Below are 6709 nucleotides of genomic sequence, written 5' to 3' on the forward strand. Positions count from 1 at the left end.
CTCCATCCAGCTGGATCTCTGTTGAAGGTCAGCGGCTTCTCTCTCTGCTTCAACCTTCATGATTAAACAGAAAACACAATCATTTCATTTTGTTTATTTCAGGGAAAGCAACCACCTCTGCCCCAGCTGCATCATTAGATTTCAATTTCTCTTATTCCCACTTAGTAACTGCTCTTATTATTATCTCTTTGGTTTTACTCTTTTTGCTTCTTATGGTTCTAATGATGAGAGGATCTGCCTGCAGGAAGACTGACGGTAAGCTTTTGCTATTTCAGAGTGTTGGCAACATTTTCTCTAATTTTAATCAGGAATTTATTAGACTATTTTATTTACACACCCTGCTGAATTTTCTGCCTGAGGAACATAGTGTTTCTTCTCTTTTTTTTTTAAACCAAGACAGTCAAAATTAGCTGCAATGTTAGTTTGCTTTATTTCAGCAAAAGAAGGGCTAGAAGAAGAAAAGAGCATCACATACAGTGAACTGAACATCCTCCACAATCATCAGCAGCCAATCAGAAGCAGCAAAGGTGACAAATTAATTACAGCTGAAATAAATAAATATAAAAATCTTCTTTTTTTTCTTGCATCAGGTTATTTTCCTTCAAAATATCTCAAATGATATTTTCAATGTTTATTTTCTTAGTTTGAACATTTGTTTCTTGCACCTAATTCCAGTAGAAAAGCTATATAATTTCTGTTATATACACGTGTCTGTCTAATTCTCCTCTTTTAGGTTTTAAACATAACTTAGACCATCTTAGTAGCTGTTAGTCAGTTCTCTTCTTTGCACGGTTTGTCTGCGGCCTGTGGTTATTCAGTTAACAGACCAGCAGCTCTGTGGTCATCCAGCTTCCTGTTATTGAAAGAGGACCTGCAGATATTTCTCTGCAAGAGTTAAAACATTAACCATGCTGTTTCTATGAACTCTACACATTAAGAAAAGTTAAGACTTTTAAAACTTTTAAAAGAAATAACAAAATTTATGTACCACAAAGTGAGTGAACAACTTCCCCCCTCTATATTTCTGATTTTAAACAGTGTCATTACAATTAGACTTTTTTAACGTTGAATTCTTAACACTGATAACACAATTAGCTGGGAAAGTTTTGCTGCTGAATTTTTTAAAGGCTAATTTCTGTAGTTATAGTTTTCTAAGACAATATTTTCTAGAAAGTATTGTCATTTTTTTATTGACATTAAGCACATGAATGAAAGTAGTTTTACATTTTCTGTGGTACTGATTTTTTTTTTGTGGCAAATTTAATATAGCCAGGATGCATATATTTTGTGGACATAGATATAGGGACTAGAAACTGCCAAACAAGATGCTTCTAGAATGATGGCCTTCTGGACAGCAGTCAGGTCGGTAGTCTGACCCATGATTGGGGTTTTGAGTGATGAACCAGGCTGGGAGTTGATGTAATAATGTAAAATCAAGGACCCAATGTAAAAAAAACAAACAGTTTCCTCCTTTAAATGCATTTTTGAGGCAACTTTCTTTTTTACTTTTTCCTCTAAGGAGCCTACAAATCATTATCTTAGAGAGGAAAACACAATGGACAAGTTGATTAAGTGACTGTTGCTGTGTGAATCAAATGCTGTTATTTAAGATAACAGCATTTGATCAAATTCAGTTATTTAGTTTGGACGTAATAACATTTTACATTTACATCCGGCTCGCTCCCACCCTGAATGTAAGCCAGGGGGCCTTACATTTTGGGCGCTGAGGGTAAACCTGCTGTGGCTCTGACTGCAGCGCTGAGAGGGACTGCTGGGGAAGCGGGAGAACGGGGAGGCGCTCCACGGCAGCACCTGCCGCTGGAGTACAAGATTAGGAACGGCACGTGCTTTCATATCAGTCTCCAAAAGCTGCCAGTGACACCAGAAAAGTCAATAGATTTGTCGCTAGTCGGTTTTTTTTGAAAAGGAGTTGCTGGAGGGGTCTGACAAGTCGCTAAATATAACAACAAAGTTGCTGAGTGGGCAACACTGCACGGTTGAACCGGGCAGCCGGGGCGGCGTTTTTATACAGGAGGGCGGGATGCACGCTTCGAAAAAAATAAAACTGGCGCTTGGAGTGGGTCTCACCCAGGGAGTAGAACCACCACTGACCATCTATGAGTGTGGCATGCATTCTTCCTGGCGCTTCGTCACGGCCATAAACAATTTGTCTCTCTATGGCGCTGGGTTACGGGCAGTATGAAAGTACAGCTGTGGAATGGTCGGATAAACTGACAGATCTTTTGGTTGTTGTTTTCTCTCTCTCTCTGTCTATATAAGAATGTGGTGGGCCCAAACGAGACAAGAAGTCTCTTTCATTATTGGGAAACACTGTAATACTTATAACTCTCGAACAGTTTCCCTCATCCAAATTGCAAAGCCACAAAACCTCTTCTTTTTGTAACTTTGTATCGTCCACCAGTTCCTTTCTGATTTGATATTAAAAACTGACAGGGTCATCATAGTGGGAGATTTTAACATCCATGCTGACATTAAAGGTGATAGCTTAAGAGCAGCCTATCCTCTTTGACCACTTTTTAATAACCTCGAAATAACTTTTACAGAGTTCTCCTCCCCCAAAAGATGGTTTCACTCTAGCAGAGCATTATCAGACAATGCCGTTATATATTTTAAAGACTGTTGCACTTTTTCTCTCCTCTATGTTGGGAGCAGCACTGCAGAGTGCAAAGGTTTAGCTTATTCCCCTCCACAGGTTGATGATTTTGTTGATTGGGTTGCTAGTTCTCTGCGTATTGCCTTAGACAATGCAGCCCCTTTGAAAGAGAAAAACTGACTCCCTTGTTTAAAATGTAATGTTATCTAATGTAATGCTGAGCTTCGTACTCTTAAGCAAAAAAGAAAAATGGCATTCTGCTGTATCGGATGACCCTTCGTAATGCAAGAGCAGCATATTTCTATTAATTAATAATGAGAATAAGAATAATCCTAGATATCTTTTTAATACAGTTGCCAAACTCACTCAGAGCCATAGCTCTGTTGAACCTTCCATCCCACCTGCTCATGGTAGTAATGATTTTATGTGATATTTTTTATTAAAAAGATTGATTCTATTAAAAACAACATTATTGGCACCCTTCTAAATCTGATTGGAGATTTTTGCAGCCCTTTTCAGACACCTCTTCCAGTAGATTTCTTGGATGGCAGGGAGCGGTGCTTTGGCGATGCGCTGGGCAGTTTTCACCACCTCTCTGCAATGTCAGTGGCTGGTGATCTGGGGTAATGGCTACCTTTGATGCAGCTGTAGTGTTCCCTTTCTCAAAACGAGCATAAAAGTTGTTGAGCTCATTCATTCAATAGATTAAAAGCAAAAAGGGGTTTAAATTAAAAAAAAGTTGTTTATTTTCTAAAGATAGTTTTTTCCATTAAAATTCATATATATTTATTAATTAATTTAAAGTGGAGCAAATAGCACTAGATGGTTATTATGTGACATTAGAAAACTTCTTGGATTAAGTTTAGAAGTCTGGTAGCAGCGCTCTTCAGATGTTGCTATCAGCATCTCCAAACTCAGGATGAACCTTCAGAGGATTCTCAGAGAGAGATTTGCTGGGTGATTTTCACAATCACTGAGCCTTTATAGCCTCATCTGAGCTCCGCATTCATGTGTACACCTTTGGCAAAGGAGTACCTCTGACCTTTGTGCTATTAGTAAGAGTGTACATGCAACAGCTCCATGTTTAGTTATAAAGAGTCCATTTATTTGTCCATTCAGCTTGGTCTGTTGGTGTCAGTGTGCCTTGGCAAACATAGCTTATCTTGGACCAGTTTACCAAAGCTGCACTCTTTAACTTTGTTTGAAAAGAAGCAAGCAGCTCTAGGTTCTCTCTTTCAAACAAACATTCAGGTATATTTTATTTAACAGTAGCTGAATAAACACAGAGAGAAGGTGTCAAAGTTCTCATTTTTGTATTATTGTTCCACAGAGACAGATCCAGCTGCAGTTTACTCTGCAGTGAGGACAGAGGACATTAACTATGGACAGATAAACATCAGAGGGGCTGGAGACAAACGGAGGATCAGAGGTAGGACTGATCCTTCATAGGATCTCAATCATCGCTGTGATAGTTCAAAATCTAGGATTCAGTTTGTTTAGCTTTAAGTAACCCAAAAATTCATGAATCTTATTGCTTTCTCTATTTAACATAAAGTTAAACTCAGATTCTCTTCTCTGACTGTTAGACTCTTTGGTTTACTTTGCATTTAGAGAAACCACCAAACTTCCTGTTGATAGCTTCAGTGCAGCAGGACAGCGTGTTGTCACCGCAGAAAACATTTGATGGGTTTAAAAATAAAGACTATGTTGGTAGAAACTGGACCATCATAGTTTCCATCTCAGTGTGGTCTGAAGGTTTCAGTCTGAATGTGTGAACATAGGTTGGCTCAAACGTCTTTTTACCTCTATTTTGGTGTTGGATGAGCAGCTCTGTGGTCTCTGGTTCACAAAAACATTTTTATATTTAGCTGTTTGTCAGAAAGCAGAAGAAAAAAATCTAATGTGGCCTGTAATAAATTTAAAGAATAAACTATAACTTACTCTTCTACTTTTTAGATCAATCTGATCAACTGAACAGAGCTGCACTGATGTAATTTGTGTTATTGTTCCTCAGAGGCTGATCCAGGTTCAGTTTACTCTGCAGTGAGGACAGATGACATCAGCTATGGACACATCAACATCAGACCAAAGAGGACCAGAGGTACAGCTTCATATCTGACTTTTACTGCTTCCACACTGTAGGCTGAAGGTTAGCATGTGAACTGTCTCTATAAGTTGATGAAAAAGAGAAGAAAGTCCCAGGGTTGAAAAGGATCTTTTTCTCATGTTGCAACCAGCTAAAACAGCACGTACATGCCATAGATTAATATTGCATTTTCACCTTTTCTAAAGTAGAAATTTTGTTGAGGAAAACTAATGCAACACGTGTTAAGCTTAAGCCCAACCAGAAAACTGATGGGCCCAGTTTATAAGGTGTTAAATGTCTGTCTCTGAAAGATAGGGATGGCTGACCTTTTTTCTAATTTGCTTTTAAAAGGAGGCTTTCATGTTTGCATAACGACCTAGTAAATGTGTTTTTTTTTTAACAAAACTGAAGAGTTTACAGGTCCTTTATACATGGGTATATCTATGAAGAAGAAAAAAAAACACATAGGAACCACCCTTCTTTAAACCCATCATCATAAAACCTGAAATTTAAGCATAGCCCTTGCAGCAAACGAGTTGCAGAGAAACCATATGACAGACCCATGCCATATTTGGAAATTGCACCATTGCACTTCAGAAATGAGGGGGTGCTGTTTTCTATACCAGCTGCAATTTGTCATCTTTTTTCTTCCATTTGAAAATATTTTTATTGTTTTTTTGTTTTTTTTAGTCTACTGTGAAGGAGGGAGTGAGAAACTTTGTTGAAAGTTACACTCATGTCCAGAATGTAAAGTATAAATATGAGACATGAGATGGCTTCCATCAGAAGGTCTTTTGTGATTTTTTTAGGAGGGCAGTTTCAGTGCTGTGGCGTCAGCAGAAAACAGACTCGAATTGTTCATACAGGTTATAATAGGTGAGATGGTAGTGAATTTGAGAGGTGACTGCTTTTACAAGTGTTTTATAAATGAAAGGCAAATTGGAAATGGGCCGGAGGTTGTTCATATCTGACCCAGTTTTTTTTCAGTGTAGGAGTGCATACTGTAATTTTAAAGAGCAAACGTCATGATCTTACTTTCTAGACCTTTTGTTTCTGTTTAAGTTTTTATTTTTCGGTTCTCAAATATGCTTTGTTTTGTCTGTGTTGTTCTCTAGATTTAGATAATTTTTTGTATTCTTAGTTTTGCTCTCCCTGGTTGTAGGCCTGTCGCGATAATCAATAAATCAATTAATCGCACGATAAATAAAAACTATCCACGTCAATTAATTCATCTGCTATATCGTTTCTGACTCTGTTTTCTTTTTCTATTGATGAGGCTGGATGAAAAGGCTTAACCCCTGTCCTATCCACTGACCCCTCCCCTTCCTAATTTTTTAGGAAGGGAAAAAATGAGGAGGGAGGAGGAGTGGACTATCGCATCAGGTAGTCAGCGCGCATCATTTTGTACTTCTGCAGCTTTAGAGCCCCATGAGGAGATAGAGGAGTTAGCGAGGTAAAAAAAACACATCCTATGTTGGTGGGAAAAGCTGGAAATGGAACTGGTTTCAAAGCCGAGTGCAACAGCCGCAGTGTGGGAGTATTTTGGATTCAAACCAAATGAGAGAGGCGAACCGCAGAACCTATGCGAGCCAGTATATAGCATTTGTCATAAAACAGTAGCAACTGAGCAAAGCAATACAACCAACATACACATGCACCTAAAGCACAACCACCCAATAAAGTTTCTCCAGCTGGGGACAAAAAGTACAAGCGATGGCCCGTCTGTGTCTTCAAGTTCGCAACAGTCCACCATCACTGAAGAAATTAATCGACAGGCAGCATGCAAAAAGGACGGCGCAAAGTGGCGCGCGCTCACAGACAGCGTAGTTCATTTAATTGCTAAAGAGATTCACCCATTTAATATTGTTGAAAAGCCGGCATTTCGAAAAATGTTGCAGACATTTGATAGACAGCATGAATTCCCCAGAAAACATACATATCTCAAATGTGATACGTCATACAATGTTTTTATTTCCACTGTGGTTGTATCTTGTTTAGTTTTTATTCAA

This window comes from Cyprinodon variegatus, unplaced genomic scaffold (assembly GCF_000732505.1).
Source record: "Cyprinodon variegatus isolate N-32 unplaced genomic scaffold, C_variegatus-1.0 Scaffold1839, whole genome shotgun sequence".
Lineage (NCBI taxonomy): Eukaryota > Metazoa > Chordata > Actinopteri > Cyprinodontiformes > Cyprinodontidae > Cyprinodon > Cyprinodon variegatus.